The sequence below is a fragment of the Rhinatrema bivittatum genome, chromosome 5 (genome assembly GCF_901001135.1).
Source record: "Rhinatrema bivittatum chromosome 5, aRhiBiv1.1, whole genome shotgun sequence".
Classification (NCBI taxonomy): domain Eukaryota; kingdom Metazoa; phylum Chordata; class Amphibia; order Gymnophiona; family Rhinatrematidae; genus Rhinatrema; species Rhinatrema bivittatum.
This window is the reverse complement of record NC_042619.1, coordinates 314,145,441-314,164,172: the sequence shown is the minus strand read 5'-3', so window position 1 is coordinate 314,164,172 and position 18,732 is coordinate 314,145,441. Positions and strand designations below refer to the sequence as shown.

General features: G+C 49.2%; 1 protein-coding gene across 2 annotated transcripts in view; it reads left to right on the top strand.

The window, feature by feature from the left end:
• The window catches only part of PRPS2 (phosphoribosyl pyrophosphate synthetase 2), a 204,294-nt gene that overhangs the window by 120,878 nt on the left and 64,684 nt on the right, over positions 1–18,732 (top strand). The window lies entirely within an intron of this gene.

The following is an 18,732-nucleotide window of genomic DNA, read 5'->3' as shown; positions in this document are numbered from 1 at the left end:
AATGAATGATCAAGATTTACAACTGCCAATCTAGAGAAGGAAAGAGATACCTTCAGAAAATGCCCCCACTAAATTTTAGCCATTTCCTTCTAATTTGGGACCCTTCTTGAGCACAAACCATGTCACCATTTATAGTGTGACTGCTAGAGAGTTCACTGCCTTAAATGCAGAACAAAGCTTTCTCACAGGACAAGCAGGATGGTAGTCCTCACATATGGGTGACATCACAGGATGGAGCCCAATCATGGAACACTTTTGTCAAAGTTTCCAGAACTTTGACTGGCCCCTACTAGGCATGCCTAGCATGGTACTAACCCTGCAGCCAGCAGGGGTCCCCCTTCAGTCTTCTTTTTTTCCGAGCAGCAGTAGCCTCGCGGTTAAGGAGCTCTGCAGAGATTCCTGACAGGAATTTTCCTCACGGAATTACTAAAAGTTAATTTGCCCCACAGGGGTCCCTCCTTTAACTTTTTCAAGCCACAGTACTCCCGGTAAGTTTTTACCCGTTTTTCGTCTATTACCGTTGAGTTTGGCCCTCGCGGCCTACTGGCCGTCAACTGTACCGCGGCTCAATTTTTTCCATGGCGTCGGGTTCCGTCTGTGCCCGGACTGTAATCACACCATGTCCATCACAGACCCCCATAAAGTCTGTGTAATGTGTCTTGGATGAGAGCATGATGACTTGACCTGCACCAAATGTGCCCTAATGACACCAAAAGAATGCAAGGCCAGAATGGAGAAGATAGAACTTCTCTTCCGTGCTCAAACTCCGACTCCGTCCATTGTGTCGATGTCGTCAGAACCGGCTCCGTCGACTTCACGCCAGCATCGACCACCACCCAGTGACCATCTGGCATTGGCGACATCTCGGCCTTCGACACTCTCTACTCCCCCTCAGGACCGAGGGGATCATAGAGATAAACATTGCCATTGACATCAAAAGTCTCAGACCATCGTGGGAGCGAAATCATCGACCTCACCATCGTCCAAGCCGCCGTCGAAGAAACCCCATCCAGAAAAGGCACTGACCTTTTCGGCGACCGGGTCACCGAGGCAACCCTCACCCGACAGGGATTTGGGAGCTGCAACTCCGCCTTTAACGGTGGTCCATCCAGCTAGGCCTCTGCCTCCTTCTTCTGTTCCAGAGCTGGGGCTGCTTGCTCCAGGTCTCTGAGAAGAACTGGACCGGATGGTTCAGGAGGCCATCGACAAGGCGAAGCAAAGACTCCAGGTTCCTCCGGTACTGATTGTGGAACCGACCCGATCCCGGCAGCGTTGGCACCGCTGCTCTCGAGGATGGAAGCGCTCATTGTCGCTTTTCCACCGATGGACCCCGGGTCACCGATGGCTCCGGTGCCTTCCCCGCTTACTTCATCATTGGGAGGAGAAACACCATTCCGCATCCCTCCATTGGGCGTTCTGCCTCAGCCATCTATGCTGATACGTTCCTCACCACCGCTCCAACAATCGGTGCCGATACGCCAATCGGTGCCACTGAGCCATCCATCGATGCCCTCTATGCCTGCGCCTGTGCTTTCGATGCCTTCATCGGTGCCTCCAATTATTCCTTTGATTCCTTCTGAGCCTAGACCAGAACCCTCGGGTATCCCACCACCCGGTCCCCCCTCTAGCTCCTAGCGGGGTAGATGCTGATTCCTATGATACCTGGACTGATGATTCCTCCCCAGACACTGATGATTTGCCTTCACCACCTTCACCTACTGTAAGCAGAAAGCGTTCTCCTCCAGAGGACCTTTCCTTTATAAGTTTTGTGAAGGAAATGTCTGAATTGGTTCCCTTCCAATTACAGACTGAACAGGATGATAGACATCAAATGATGGAGTTGCTCCAATTCCTGGATGCTCTCAAGGAAATAGCTTCCATCCCTGTTCTTCTGGATCTCCTTAAGAAGAACTGGGAACAACCTGGCTCCATTGCTCCAGTCCACAGAAAAGTCCACAGAAAAGTTGACACTACCTACTTGGTGCAGTCAGCTCCAGGTTTTCAAAAACCTCAATTGGATCACCAATCTGTAGTGGTAGAATCCGCACAGAAAAGAACAAAAAGGTCAAAGCCTCATACAAGATTTAACAGACTCCCTGCCTCACTAATTTCAAGAGCAACTCCAAACCCTAGTAAACAAAGGGTTTGAGGCAGGCAAGCATGAGATCAGATCATCCTATGATATCTTTGATACTGCTACTAGAGTATCTGCAGCAGCTATTTCGGCAAGGAGATGGGCCTGGCTCAAGTCTTCTGATCTTCGCCCTGAGGTACAAGACAGGTTATCTGACCTACCCTATGTAGGAGATAATCTGTTTGGAGAACAGATTCAACGGACGGTGGCGGAACATAAGGACCATCATGAGACTCTTAGACAGCTATCTCTGATACTTTCTGACTACTCTTCAAAACAGCCCTTCCGAAAGGACTCTAAAAAGTCATTCTTCCGCCTGAATAAGTCCTACCCGCCACCAGCCAGATCCCGTTCCACGAAACTTTTCAAAAAGCCCAGTCTTGTCAGACACGGAAACAAAAACCGCAGGCAGCTCCTCAACCATGTCCTGCTTCAGGTTTTTGACTTCTACCTAGAGAGCAACAGCCAGCTTCCATTGCCTCACATACTAGTGGGAGGTCGATTGTGCCACTTCAACAACATATGGCACTCAATCACCTCAGACCAATGGGTACTGGTGATAATTGCTCAAGGTTACCATCTGAACTTTCTCTCCGTGCCACCGGGCTCCCCATTCTACCGACGTGGAGAACATCCGATCACTCCATCCTTCTGGATCAGGAGGTCTCCCTCCTTCTCCAGTCCAAGGCAATAGAACCCGTACCCTACTCTCAGCACGGCTAGGATTATATTCCCGGTACTTTCTAATCCCTAAAAAATCGGGAGGCGTTCATCCTATTCTGGACCTACGGGCCCTCAACAAGTACCTCCAGCGAGAGAAATTCAAGATGGTAATCTTAGGTTTGCGTCTTCCTCTTCTACAAAGAGAAGACTGGCTCTGCTCTCTCGACCTCCAGGACGCATACACTCATATTGCGATAACTCCATCTCATTGCAAATGCCTGAGGTTTCTAGTAGGCCCCAAGCACTACCAGTACCAAGTGCTTCCATTCGGCCTAGTGTCTGCGCCATGAGTCATCACGAAATGCCTCGTGGTGGTTGCAGCCTTCCTAAGGACTCAGGGTGTTCATGTCTACCCCTATCTAGACGATTGGTTAATCAGGGCTTCCACTCAGCAAGCTGCTCTGTCGTCCCTCAATCTAACCTTACACACTCTAATTTCATTAGAATTTCTCGTCAACTACGACAAATCCTATTTAGTCCCATCTGAAACCTTGTCATTCATTGGGGCAGACTTGGACACCTTGCAGGCAAAGGCTTTTCTGCCTCGACAACGAGCTCTCACTCTCGTATCTCTTGCGCACCAGCTGCAGTCTCAACACTCTGCGACTGCACGCCACTTTCTCATCCTCCTGGGACACATGGCGTCCTCAGTGCAAGTCAAACCAATGGCCCGTTTAGCCATGAGAGTCATGCAGTGGACTCTACAGTCACAATGGACTCAAAGCATTCAGCCCCTGTCGACCATTGTCCATGTAACCGACTCACTCCGTCAGTCTCTTGCCTGGTGGAGAAATCAGAACCATCTCCTCCAAGGCTTGCCCTTTCAGGCTCCAGACCCTCAATTAACTCTCACCACTGATGCCTCCAACCTCAGCTGGGGAGCCCACGTGGCCAATCTGCAGACACAAGGATCTTGGTCTCCAGAGGAAGCCAAACACCAAATAAATTTCCTGGAGCTTCAAGCAATCAGATATACTCTCAGGGCATTTCAGGATCGCCTCTCAAATCAAGTCATACTGATCCAGACGGACAACCAGGTGGCCATGTGGTACATCAACAAACAGGGAGGCACCGGCTCCTTCCTTCTGTGTCAGGAAGATGCACAGATATGGGCGGAAGTTGTCTCCCATTCGATGTACCTCAGGGCTACCTGGTTGCCGAGAGTGGACAATGTGTTGGCAGACAAGCTGAGTCGCATCTTTCAACCGCACGAGTGGTCTCTCAATTCTTCAGTAGAGAACTCCATCTTCCACCAATGGGGATATCCTCAAATAGACCTTTGTGTCTCCTCAAAACCGCAAAGTAGAGAACTTCTGCTCTCTCATTCACAGCAAACACTCTCAACCCAGAGACGCATTCTCCCTCTCGTGGGCAACCGGTCTACTTTATGCATTCCCCCCACTTCCTCTTCTCTCGAAGACTCTTGTGAAGTTAAGTCAGGACAAGGGAACCATGATCCTGATAGCACCTCACTGGCCTTGCTAAGTGTGGTTTCCAATACTCCAGGATCTCTCCAATCACAGGCACATTCCCTTTGGAAAAAACCCGCTTCTGATCACTCAAAATGACCGGTGCCTCCGCCACCCCAATCTTCAAGCCTTGTCCCTGACAACATGGATGTTGAAAGGTTAATCCTTCAGCCACTTAACCTTTCTGAACCAGTTTCCCGTGTCTTGATTGCTTCACAGAAGCCTTCCACGAGAAAATCTTACCCTTACAAATGGAACAGGTTTACGTCATGGTGCTCTTCTCAGTCCCTTGACCCCTTTTCCTGACCAATCACGAAGTTTTTGGGCTATCTCTGGCACTTGTCAGAGTCAGGTCTAAAAACTTCTTCCATCAGAATGCATGTCAGTGCGGTAACCGCCTTCCATAAAGGTGTCGGGGATGTTCCTATATCAGTACAACCCTTTGTAACATGTTTTCTGAAAGGCTTGCTTCACCTCAAGCCTCCACTCCTTCCTCCGGCCCCTTCTTTGGACCTTAACCTGGTTTTGGGTCTGCTCATGAAACCACTCCTGTGACCTTCAATATCTCACATGGAAGGTGATTTTCCTTTTGGCAGTCACTTCACTCGCAGAGTTAATGAATTACAGGCCTTAGTTACCTATCTGCCTTACACTAAACTTCTGCAGGACCAGGCAGTACTCCGCACTCACCCTAAATTCTTACCCAAGGTAGTTTCGGATTTTCATCTAAATCAATCCATCATACTACCTATCTTTCTTCCCAGGCCCCATTCCAATCCAGGAGAACAGGCTCTGCATACCCTTGACTGTAAACGGGCTCTAGCATTCTACCTAGACCGTACAGCTGCCCACAGGGAAAGCACTCAATTTTGTCTCTTTCCATCCTAACAAGTTAGGAAAGCCTGTGGGTAAGCAGACTCTCTCCTCCTGGTTGGCGGACTGCATATCCTTATGCTATCAGCAAGCAGGCATTCCATTTCGAGACCGTGTTAAAGCACACTCTGTGAGGGCCATGGCGACTTCAGTACCTACGATCGGTGCCGCTTCCTGACATTTGTAGGGCCTCCACTTGGAGTTCTCTCCACCCCTTTGCAGCCCACTATTGCTTGGACAAAGCCGGAAGATAAGATTCCATCTTCGGCCAGTCTGTCCTTCGTAACCTATTTACAACATGACGTACCAACACCCTTCCGCCTGCCCGTTAGGGTTCAGGATGCCCTCGACCAAATTTTATCCCAGTCCTAGTGCTTCGCACACCTGGGTACATTTGGTGCATTTCTCGGACATCCTCAGCTTGGTACCCACCCATATGTGAGGACAAGCAGGATGGTAGTCCTGTGAGAAAGCAAATGTTGCTTACCTGTAACAGGTGTTCTCTCAGGACAGCAGGATGTTAGTTCTCACGAAACCCGCCCACCGCCCCGTGGTGTTGGGATTGTAACTTTTTCTTATTTTATTTTTCAGCACTGCCTGTAGCTTTTAAACAAGACTGAAGAAGGACCCCTGCTGGCTGCAGGGTTAGTGCCATGCTGGGCATGCCCAGTAAGGGCCAGTCAAAGTTCTGGAAAATTTGACAAAAGTGTTCTATGATTGGGCTCCATCCTGTGATGTCATCCATATGTGAGGACTAACATCCTGCTTGTCCTGTGAGAACACCTGTTCTCACAGGACAGATAAGCAACAGATCTGTAACACTTATCTGTCCTGTTCTCACAGGACAGATAAGTGTTACAGATAAGCAACATTTGCTAATCCAGAGGACTAAGCTTGAAACCTTGGCTCCTGCAGAACCTAGAAAATGTGTACCCTCCCCCCAAAAGCAAAAAGCAACCTTCCACCCTCTGTTTCTTTGTCCTGTTCTCTTGATATTTCTGGTTACTCCAATGCAGTCTCTTTTGTGCCATATTAATAAAGCAACCAAACATCTCATTTACCTGCAGATAAGCAGGCTGAATTAGCCATGCTGTCTGGGAGCACCTCCTGGTGGCTCAAGGCAGGAATGTCTAGCATAAGCAGAGCTTTGCTTCTGCACACCTGCGTGATGCCAACATTTTAGTTTTTTGCTTTCCCACGCGGCAGTGGGTGCAGGCTCTTCTCTCTTATTTTTTTGTATTCTTGCCTCTTTTCTTCACGTTTTGTGAACCCCCTAACAGCACTTTTAAGTGCTAAAATGGCTCCAAAAACTTCAGGTTTTAAATTTTGTCAGTGTGGTAAAATTATGTCCATTACTGATGGACATAATTACTGCTAGTTATGCCTGAGGCCGGACCACAATATGACAGCCTGCCGGGACTGTGGGAGGATGTCCCCTAGGGCCCAGAGGCAGAGGGCCGCGAAGATCACTGGGCTCTGTGAGGGAGTAAATACCGCTTCGGGCTCCTGTGCCCCCCCAGTGTTCAGCCCAGTCTTCGCCAGGTCGAGAGCCCAAGCGCCCCAGGCGTAAAGCAGTCCTCCTTCCTGCAACCCTCCTCCAAACTGAAGTCCTCGGAAGACATAGGCAAGGCCGGAGGAGAGCTTCCTCAACCGGCTCAAGTAGGTCGAGATTCGACCCGGGAAGGGTCCAAGTGTCGAGTGTGTCATCTGTGCCCGAGAATAAGATCGAGTGAAATAGGACAGAGGCGCCGGGCTCGATGCTTAGGGAAAAGCATCGTGTGTCGGCCAACGCACAACACCACTCAATGCACCGAAAGCGAAATACCACTGCTTCGCTGGTGTCATTGCACATGACACAACTGCCAGTGACCGAAACGACACACCCAACGCAGCATATAGTGTCTGACAAGCCATTGACGCACCCGACGCAAATGACTTCAAAACATGGAAAATCCAAGGAAAAGATACACCACATTGAGCATCTCGGGGCTCTGCTGGAGAGAGCCCCCGGCATTCAAAACCTCTGCAGCCACTCCTTCTGTCGTAAATGGAGGGCTCCGGGGAATCCGAGGGGGATGTACCTTGTCTTTCGTGCCATTCCTCTTCATCCACTTCCGACCGTAATGGAGAACAAAGGATTCCGATGGAAAGGAAGTCCTCTATATCCAGGCATTGCTCACAGGGAAGGCTCCAAAGTGTCTTCCTGCCTATTAAAAAGAGAAAAACATTCAGGCCTACTCCACGGGTACTAAAAGGAGCAGCTTCTCAATGTAAAAAATCACGGGGCTTTTACAGGCCTTCTTTGTTGTCTCTGTTCACCAGCCACCTTCCCCCTAGTCCCTCTAGGGAGGGTTCTGCATATTCCAACCCTTCTTCCCCATCACGGGGTCTCTTGGAAGGTGAGGTTTTAGACATAATGGCTAGTCCGCAAACATCCAAGCCAGGGAAGGTGCTGATTGCTCCTCTCCCCCATCACCAGGCTCCTGCACTGGCATTCCTTCTGACCCACTGGAGTAACCACCTGAACCAGATTTATTGAGAAGACGGGCTCAATCTTAAACCTGGAGACCAAGAAACTACCTGATCTTAGGGTGGAGGTCCATGACCTCTTGAAGATCTTTGACGACCCGGCTGAACAGACAGCTTTACCTTCCACTCGATCTTGGATGCTGTTATGGGTAAAGTGTGGGAAGTGCTTTTCTCCACGCCCACCACATCCAGGAAGACAACTAAAATTCAGAATGCGAAAGTCTGTACATTATGGCTCAGTGCAACTACCACATGCCTCGTTGGTAGTGGAATCCGCTATGAAGAAAGCCAGGAAAACCAGATTCTACTCTAATGCGCCCCCCCCCGGGTAAAGACAATCACTACCTGGACAATTTCGGCACAAAGGTGTTTCAAGGTTCCATGCTCAATGCCAAGATACAATTTTTTATCACTCAGTCCTATATGAGTGCCTCCAGAAATTGAAGTCTGATGAAGGTCAACCTTCGGGATCCAGTGAATGTAAACAGAGCATGCCTACCCTAGAAGAGGACCTGAGACATCTTCGCGCAATGTATGAGGGGTTCAGGCTTTCAGCCCGTACTTAGGCGGCCTGTAGCAGCCCGTCGAATAGCCTGGCTCAGAGTGAGCGCCATTTGTGCGGATGTACATGCCAAACTTGCGAACCTGCCAAGCAAAGGGGGATAACTTATTTGGTGATAAGCTTTGTGAGACAGTCTTCCAACTCATGGAGCAGAGTGTGGCAGTGTCAATGCTCACGTTACCAGCAGACCAGACAGCTGCGAAGCAGTTCTATCCTGCCTACAGGAAGCTCTTTTATCCCCGGTGCTCGTACAGATCCTATCTGCTGTATCAGCCTCCCTCTTACCCACCCAATACAGAGAGCCCAACCCCAACTATTGTAGCCGTGGGGCCGGGGCCGATCTCAGCACACCCCCAAACCAGCACCAGATGCTGCCACCAAAACCCAATTGTCTTTTTGATTCTACAGTGGCCAAAGCTACAGGAGGAAGTAGGCGGATGCCTCACTTCATTTGCACTGGCTTGAGGTTGGATCACATCCAATCGTTGGGTTCTCAGCATTGTCCAGAACAGCTACCGCCTAAATTTCAGAAGACCTCCCACCTTACCACACTTAGTCTCCCTCTCGCAGGGAGGCAATTTTCTTCCCCTTTTGCAGGAAGTCAAATCCCTCCTGCAACAAAGGGCAATATAGTTGTTGCCCCCTTCTCACCAGTCTTGGGAATATTACACCCAATACTTCCTCATCCCCAAGAAAAGCAGAGGGCTGCAGCCGATACTGGACCTCAGAGTACTCAACAAATTTATTGTGTGGGAGAAGTTCAAGATGACCTCTCAAGAACACTTTGCCTTACCTACAACCCAACGACTGGATGGGCTCCTTAGACGTCAAGGATGCTTATACTCAAATACCTATACACTCCTCCTCCTGGTGCTATCTGTGCTTCCAGGTTCACAATAAGCATTATCAAAACAGGATTCTACCCTTCAGTCTATCATCAGCACCCAAGGTATTCACCAAATGTCTAGCAGTAGCTGTGGCCTACCTTTGAAGAGAAGGCATAAAACTTTTCCCTGTCTCAATGATTGGTTGCTAGAGTCCCAAGCCAGGAGTTGATTCACAACCATCAAGTTTGAGTTCTACCTAACATGAGGAAAGACAATGCATTGGGGGGGCCGCAGATGCCCCCCCCCCATAAATACTCAACACCTGTTGGCATTTAAAATTGGCCGCAGTTTAATAATAACTGAACCCGAGCCCTTACAATCAACTTAGTAATACCCCTCCCCCAACGCCCTCCACCCTTTCCTTGCCTCCATCAACTTAAACCCCAATGGTGGAGTTACCCCTCCCCATTTTCCACCTGCTCTGCCTTGTACCAGCGAGAGGAAGCTTAACCGTGAACCTTAGCCCCACGGTTCCCCAGTCCTCCCGCATAGCAGCCCCCCAACTACGCAGGGCACTCCCCCCCACCCCCACCAACCATGCCCCCATCCCCTCATGACAACATAAACAATTGGGCTCGGGTTTACCGCCACCACTACGACAGTACCAAATATCACAACATCATTAAGATGTAACAAGGGGCGGGCGAGCACGTTCAGCGCTCCTGCCTGTGCTCTCCTTACGGCAAACTGCTGCTTGCCAGCCCTTGAAGTCACTACTCCCCTTCAAATCAGCTCCTCCCGTTTGAATTGTAATCTACTACTTCCCCTACTCCCCCACCCTTTCCCTTCCTCCTTTAACTCTTCCCGCCTTGCCTATGCTTGACTACACCTTCCCCCTGTTCTTCCTGCAGCCCTCCTTCGCGTGCTTTTTCCCCTGTTATGGCCACTGTGCTATAAACCAGCGTGACTTGCTTTAACATGGGAGGAAAGATAATGCACTCGGGGGCCGCAGACATTTCTCCCCCCCCCCCCCCATAATACTGTTGGCATTTAAAATTGGCTGCAGTTTGATAATAACTGAACCCAAACCCTTACAATCAACTTAATAGTTACACCCCTACCCCAACGCCCTCCTCCTTCCACCCTTTCCTTGCCTCCACCACCTTAAACCCCAATGGTGGAGTTACCCTCCCCCTTTTCCACCTGCTCCGCCTTGCTTAACCGTGAACCTTAGCCCCATGGTTCCCCGGTCCTCCTGTGTAGCAGCCCTCCCCCCCCCCCCCCAACCACGCCCCCATCCCCTCATGACAACATAAACAATTGGGCTCGGGTTTACCGCCACAGACAAGTTGATTATCGACTTGTTCCCCCACTGCGGCCACTTTCTGCTGCTGCCAGTTTCTTTCTCCAAACCTTCTTGTAGCACATTATTGAATAAGTCTATACCTATCTCTGACAGGGGTACTCCATCCCCACTAAATAAACCTGCTTCTACTCCCCATGCCCAAGAGTGCCTTATCCAAAAACCCCTTTCCCAACCCATCCATTTGCCTATTCAATTTCTTGACCCCAGTATTCTAAATAGTGTCCTCTTTGTTTCTCAGGCGGACGATTATGTCCGACCACCCTATCCTCACCTTGGGCCATCAGACCATGATTTGCGCTAAGTCCTTCTTAATCAAGTCAATAACGCTCTACAAGTTTTCTTTCCCATGTCATTCCCACCCAAAAGAATCAACAATATGTCAGGAATGCCCCACATTTCGATCCGTTCGGTCAGGAAAGGCAGCAGCTCGTCCCACTGCATGCCCCGTTGGCTGAACCATGCTAACTGCCATCCGAGATGCTCCAATTCCAAATCCTCCCCCTAAGGAAGCTTTAAGGCTCTTCTTTGGACCCTGTGAATATATGAATAACCCACGATCCAGGCACATCCGTTCCCGCACATCCTCCCCGTGGCTTCTGAAAAAGAAAAGTATGCATTAGTTCCATAGTCCAACTTATTCCCCCCCCCCCCCCCCCCCCGCTCGACCTCCTCCCCCTAGCGCACTCTTATCGTTCATGGATCTCCCGTTCCTGTTATTATGTAATCCCTGAACGCCCCTGATTTCCATCTCCCTATGCTTTGAATTCCTACATCCAACAGCCCCGCCTCCATCGCGGACTTCGCCACTCCAATCCTGAATGAATGGGAGCTATACCGTTTCGCGTCACATCCATCCCTACTGACCACCATGCGGAGTACCTGGGCAAATTGGTATCTTGTCAACACCGAGCTATCAGCCTGCACTAAGAAAGACCCATCCACAGCCGGCCGTAACCGGCAATATTGAAAGGCTGTAAGCACCGGGCAAACCAACTCGTTCTCATCAGGCAATAATGTGATCACCATGCCCTTTCCTTTCTGATCAGTTTTCGACTTTGGGCGAAACAGCGTAATCGACCGTTCCCTTATGGTAACACAGTTCAACGTGATTCCTTTGTTGTTAGTGCTATGATGTGACTGAGCTATAAGCTCGCTAACTCTCATGGCACCTGAGAAGGCCCATGAAAAAGCCACTCGAAACAGCGCCACCTCGAACCCAGACCAACATACTTGTGTTAACAAAACCCGTAAGTCGTATCAAATCCCGATATCTAATGGGTAACTGTTGATCCTTCTTATTTCCCATCCTTTTTTGCCAATCCTCCAATACCTTGCGCAAGCAAAAACTGTGCATGGGGTTGCCCCATCCCTTCATTTTTTGGAAAAATGAAAAACCCGCCAATTGTGTTCGCACTGTGGCCACCGAGTGACTGCTTTGCTTAGCCCATAACATGAAACCCACTAACCAGTGATCCGGCACAACTCCCCCAGTCCATCCCCTATATTGTAAATAATTTGTTAATACTGCATTTCCTTTTAAATATGTGTTCCAAGTACTTGGAGCTACTGAGTCCTGTATTAAGTCCCATTCATCTTCATAATATTGTGCTTGAAAAGGATCGCCATTGTTCCGACACCTGGAAAATGTGTAATCTACATGAAAGAATAGCCTAGTGGTTAGAGCAGTGGACTATGAACCAGGAGACCAGGGTTCAAGTCCTGCTGTCGCTCCTTGTAACCTTGGGCACAAGGTACAAAAACTTAGATTGTAAGCCCTCTGGGGATAGAGAAATACCTACAGTACCTGAATGTAAACCGATGTGATATCCCGATTGAGATCGAATGTCGGTATATTAAAAAAAAAAAAAATGACTGCCTACCTGCTGCCTGTCAGTCTGTTCCTAACTATGCCTCTGTTTCCCTACAAGCTGCCAGATGATGTGTGGGGCATATTATTCTCCCTTTTTTTTTTTTAATATTGCCCTGTACTCCCCATTCTGTACTTGTCAGTAATCTGAACTATACCTCCCCCCCCCCCCTTATGCCCTCCGCTGCCCCTGCCGTTCCCCTCCCTGGATTCTATATATAACGCTGCTGATCTACCCTCATCCCCATCCCTGCCTTCACCCATCCATGTTCTACTGTTTTGCACCCTTAATGGGTGCTTTGACGTTCATCTGGGTGCACCTGGTGCTGGGATGAGCACCATTACAAGCCACGCAGGCATGTCTGAACTTACACTCTGGGAACAAGCAAGAGGCCCTATTGAATCGCCAACAAACATCGCTCTTTGCTGGGTTCAACTTGATTTCTTTGGCTAGCTGACCACTGCCCCTTGACCCGATGTCCGCCCCTGTGAACCCGCTTACAACGTGCTGTGCATCACCCATCTCTCCCGATGCCCCTCCACCTGTCTTTGTTTGCCTAGAGCTCTTGTTTGTCATCTGAGTGAGCCAAAGATTAATGTCCTGTGTTCCCCAAGACATGACCTGTTCCCCGCCATCTTATCCCGGAACTGTTCATCGTAATTAAGCCATGCCTATCCTTCATAATCTATGAATGCTCCCAGGATGCTATCGCAATAAGCCAGTAAGGCCCCGTGTTCCTCCGGCTGATAGTGCCCGACAACACTAGCCAGCCACAAGAAACCCCTCATCCAATTAAGAATATTTTTGGGCACCTTGGTGCCAGGCTCCTTCCCTCGCTTATGCTTACTGCCTTTGCTGTGTCTTCGCTTGCCCCCTCTCCTGCCATCCAGCAACTGGAATATGTTAACGTACTTTCGCCGCTTGATTCTGCTATGGACTTTCCCTGGCACTCCCTCCCATAGTTCGGTCAGTGATGCCAAAGCTGGGTGTCCCATATCCTGCTCAGGTCCCAATCCGCTCACCCTGTCCCTTCTAGCTGCTGCGCTAGAGTCCGTAGAGGATTCCATAGTTGAACTGCTGTCCGTATCGCTGGAAGATGTGTCCCTTCTATGCTTGGCCTTGCTTTTGATACTTTTCATCTGGTCCTTAAACCTCTCTTTGCCTTCTTGCCACTTCACCTCTGGCTCTGTCCGGACGACCCACCAATGGCCTGTCCACGCTCGGGTATGCAGGCTGTCTTCTCCTCCAATCCTCACTGTGGGATGTAATCAGGCGCTCTTCTTCCATGTCACCTGAAACAAGAATACTGGCCGCAGTCTCTGTCCTTGAAACCCCTTGCTGCCCTACTTCCTGCTGCCCCGTGCTGAGCCTCCTCTCCCCTTCAGGTATGCCATAAAATTCCCTACCTACCCGGCTTATGTATTCATCTCCCCTCTGACCCACCACCCTGTCCACCCCTCTTGTGCCCAAATGCCACACAGGCCACCCCCCAAAACCCCCATTCCCCCCTACCCTGGCTGGTTGTCTTAGCTTGTCTGCCCCCGTAGGCCCGCTAATCTTCCTCCCCACCTCCCGCTCCCTTTGCATGTGTCCGCACTCACCGCACACATGCTCTGTGCCCTCTCCTCTGGGTACATGGCCTCCGCTGGACCTCACCACCGCCACTCCTCTCACTCTCCGCCGTCCTCTTCAATCAGCCCGGATCCCAGTATGAACCGCGTCTTCTTTCATCCTGGCGTGTCTTTCTACGCTGACGCTGGCAACTTTTTGCCCCGGCTCCCGCTCTTTTCTGCGCCACTCGCTGCCTGATCCGGCTCCCACGGCACTGACCAGCTCCGCGGCCCGCTTAACCCCCTCCGAAAATGCCTCAGTCAGAGGAATACCGCTGCTGCTGGGCTCCTTACGTCCCCCATGCTCCTCGGCCCTATCGTGCCCCGGGACAAGGTCGGTTGGTGATGCACTGCCAGACCCGGAGGCCTGAATGGACAGGTCAAGGGGGAGGGGCTCTCCGTGGCCCTGAAGCCGCCTCAGGCCCACTCTCGCCGGAACTGACCGCAGGCCTGTTCTCCAACTCCTTCTCAGCTAAGTCGCGCTGTGGCCGGGCGAAGCGCGTCGCCACAGCTCCCTTTTTGCCCCAGCCCTACCATGGCTTGCTGGCCCGCTCCTCTCTCCACTCCGCCTTATTTTTTCTCTTTCGATTCGCCATGAGACCCTGAACACCGAAAACTGCCCAGGACCACAAAGTTCAGTGCTCCTGCCTGTGCTCTCCTCATGGCAGACTGCTGCTTGCCAGCACTTGATGTCACTACTCCCCTTCCAATCAGCTCCTCCCGTTTGAATTGTAATCCGCTACTTCCCCCCCCCCACACCCTTTCTCTCCCTCCTCTAACTCTTCCGCCTTGCCTATGCTTGACTACCCCTCCCCCTGTTCTTCCTGCAGCCCTCCTTTGCACGCTTTTTCCCCTGCTATGGCTGCCATGCTGTAAACCAGCACGGCTTGCTTTTGCTTGGAAAGCCTGGGTTTCCTTGTGAACTACTAGAAATCTCATCTTGACCCTTCTCAGACACTGCAGTTTATAGGTGTGCTCATCAACACAAGTCTCTGCAAAGCTATTCTTCCAGAAGACAGGATCTCTACCTTTCAAACCCTGGCCACCACTTTGAGAAGTCTTGCACAACCAACAGTGCATCAAATCCTCACATTATTGGGCCACATGGCAGCAACAACATAAGTGATCCCACACGCATGCCTCCACATGAGTCATCTTCAATGTTTAACATCCCAGTAGTCGCGCAAGGTGACTGTCACAAGATCGATGGCGACAGATATGGGGGGGGCTCACGTGCTGCACCTCAAGACCCAGGGTCAATGGTCACCCACGGAGAAAAAATTCCAAATCAACCTCCTGGAGCTGCAAGCCATTCGTTTGCCATACGTGCTTTCTCGCACCTTCTAAACAAATCAGTCATGGTATACATAGACAATCAAGTAGCCATGTACTACATAAACAAAGAAGGAGGTCCGGTTCTAGGACCTTGTGCAGAAAGTCAGTCCTTCTCCTGGAGCAGGTGCTAGCACATTTGATACAGCTGCAAGCCACCTATCTACCTAGCATATGAAATACAGAAGCAGACAAGCTCAGCAGAATATTTCATCCACAGGAATGGGAATTGGAGGGGAACATAGCATCCAACATCTTTAGCAGCTGGGGGATACCCCAAATAGATCTTTGCCACCGAGCACAATGGGAAAGTACCACAGTTCTGCTCCTTATACCCGTGCGACTGGAGAATGGCTCAAGATGTCTTCCTATTAATCTGGTCGGGAAATCTGTTCTATGCATTTCCTCCAATACCACTGATAGGGTGGGTAATACAAAAGTGCATCGCAGACGACTTGGACCTCAACCTCATTGCCCCAGTGTGGCCCAGACAACCATGGTATACCTATCTGATACACCTATCCGCCAATCCCTCTTCGGAAAAGGATTGGCTTCCTAACTCAGGAAGGAGGGACACTGCTGCATCCCATGCAAGACTCCCTTCACTTGACAGCGTGGAGATTGAAAGGGAAGTTTTAAGTCATCTTCCCATTTCGGGAGAAATTCAAGACATGAGGCCCTCCATGCAGAAAAATTATGCCACTAAGTGGCTTAGGTACCATCATTGGTGCATTTCAGCTTCCCTTGACCCTTTTCAGTCCTCACTGGAGCAGTTGCTCATGTACCTACAATTACTTTTCAGATCTGAATTGGTGATCTCATCCATAAGAGTTCACTTCTGTACCATTGTGGCATACCATTAATCTATTCAAGGCATCTCCATCTCCGGCACTCGCTAATATCTCGCTTCATGAAGGGCACTCTGCACCTCTGGCCTCCAGTTTTAAGGCCGGCCATTCCTTGGCTTGAACGTTATCCTCGAAGCATTAATGCTTTCCCCGTTCGAGCCCATGCAGTCAGCTTTGTTGAAGTTCCTCACATGGAAAGTGCTTTATCTAGTGGCCATCACGTTGGCACAACGAGTGGGAGAATTGCAAGTGCTGGTACACTACTCCCCCCTATCTACCAAGACAAAGTAACCTTACAGACTTATCCATCATTCCTCCCTAAGGTCGTCTCGGCCTTTCATCTAAATCAGACAATTTCGCTACCAACCTTTTTTTCTGAAACCTCATGCCTCAGGACGAGAGGCATTGCTACTTACTTTAGATTGCAAGAGGGCACTGGTCTACCACTAGCAGAGAACCCACTCGCTAAACAGGCCTTCACAGCTCTTTCTCTCCTTTAATCCAAATGCTCCAGGACTACTGGTGTCTAAACGCACACTGGCTAATTGGTTAACCCAATGCATCCACTTCTGCTATTCAAATAGATCAGAATTTCTGACATTAAAAGTGAAAGCGCATCAACTGAGAGCTATGTCTGCTTCAGTCGCACATCTTCGTCAGGTGCCTGTTCAAGACATATGCAAAGCAGCTGCTGAACGTCATTACATACTTTCATCTCCCTCTACTGCCTCCATCAACACGTCAGATCGGATACGCTCATGGAGAAGGAAATATTGTGACATGCCACTAGCACTTAAAACTGTCCACCAAACTAGTGGATCCTCTGCACAGCCGAGCCTGAATAAAATCCGAAAATAAGGCCACTTCTGTTTCTGTACAACACATACTGAGCTGTGTTTGGAATCCTTGGGCTGGGGACTCCCAGTCAGTACGGCTAATTCAGCCTGGTTATCTGTGGGGGGAAAAGCAAGTTTGCTTACCATAATCAGTGTTTTTACTAGATAGCAGGATGAATTAGCCATGTGTTCCTTCCCTGGATAGTCTGTACCTCTTCTTACTCTACCTTACTTTTCTGTTCTCCGTTTCTGTGCTTTGAGATAAACTGAAATGATGTTGGCAATCGCACGGAAAGGCACCACGCAGGCGTGCAGGAGCAAAGCTCTGCTTGTGCTAGGAGAATTTGCCACCAGGGGTGCTCCCAGACAGCATGGCTAATTCATCCCGCTGTCTACAGAAAACATAGTTTATGGTTCACAAACTTGCTAAACTTGAACTCAAGATAACAGGTGTTTATAGCTAAAATAAGCACTAAAGGAGAGCTCTCCTGCTGACTATTTAGAAGCTTGTTGTGTGGCCAGGTGAAACTTTCTCCCTGGCTGGACAGAAAGCTTCATAATCAAGTGGCTTATAAAATCTGAAGGATTATCTGAAGAAGGATCTCATAGCTGCTAAGCTTATCCATCTTCCCAGTCAAGAGCAGAAGCAGTTACCATCATTGTTTCATCTTCTGTCAACTAAAGGGGATTATATGCATAATTTGCAAAGTCTTTTTAGACAGAAGCATCTACATCTGTAAGAATCAACCCTTATGTCACCATGTCATGTTTTTCAGCATGTAGAAGTCCTTGTGTTTTCTTTATTAACTTAGAAAAAAATATACTAACATTTAGAAAATAACTTTTTGAAGATAGGTGCCTAGAACTGGACCACATGCATCAAATATGGCCTGACAAGGACTTGATGATGTGGAAATATTATAGTTTTGCCCCTTGCTTCTGCCTTTCATTTCATGCACACCAGTATGGCTAGCTGTGACTGCTGCTACATGACTTTTGTACCCTTACGCCCTGTTCTGTTTTTAGCAAGTACCCTGTTCAAAGTTCCTCTGCCTGACCGCCCTTGTCCGCCAATAACCTTCCTCTGTGTATGACCACTTTAATATCATCTGCCGCTGCTCAATGATCCATTTCAGACCCCACGACTTAATTTATTTTATTTGAAATATATGCTGTTAATTTATGGCTGCCTTATGCCTCCCTCTCAGCCAGTTCCTCACTTGCAAATTATATCAACATATCATAATTTACTGTAAAAATGAGCCTTTTGTGGGATGCAATTTGATGGGATCGATAGCATTCCTGAAAAAAACTAGCAAGTTGGTCAGGCAGGATCTGTTGCTTCAGAACCCATTCTAATACTTGCTCATCATTTGGCTCCCTTCCACTTGCCCAACTGCGTGAGCGACATTGTGAAATGGTTAGAAGAAAAAAATGTCTTTTTTTTTTTTTTTTTGGTGGATGATGCTAAGAGCCTCAACAGAGTGGACACATCTGAAGGAGTAGAGAGAATAAAAAGTGATTTAAGAAAAATGGCAGAGTGGTTGAAGATTTGGCAGCTGAGATTCAGTACCAAGAAATGCAGTCATGCACCTGGGGAGCAGTAATCCAAAAGAGCTGTATAATGTGCATGGACCAGGAAGAGAGGGGCTTTGGAGCAATTGTGACTGGTGATCTGAAGGCAGTGAAGCAATGTGACAAAATAGTAGCTAAGACCAGAATGATGCTGAGCTGCATAGAGAGAGAGAGGAATAA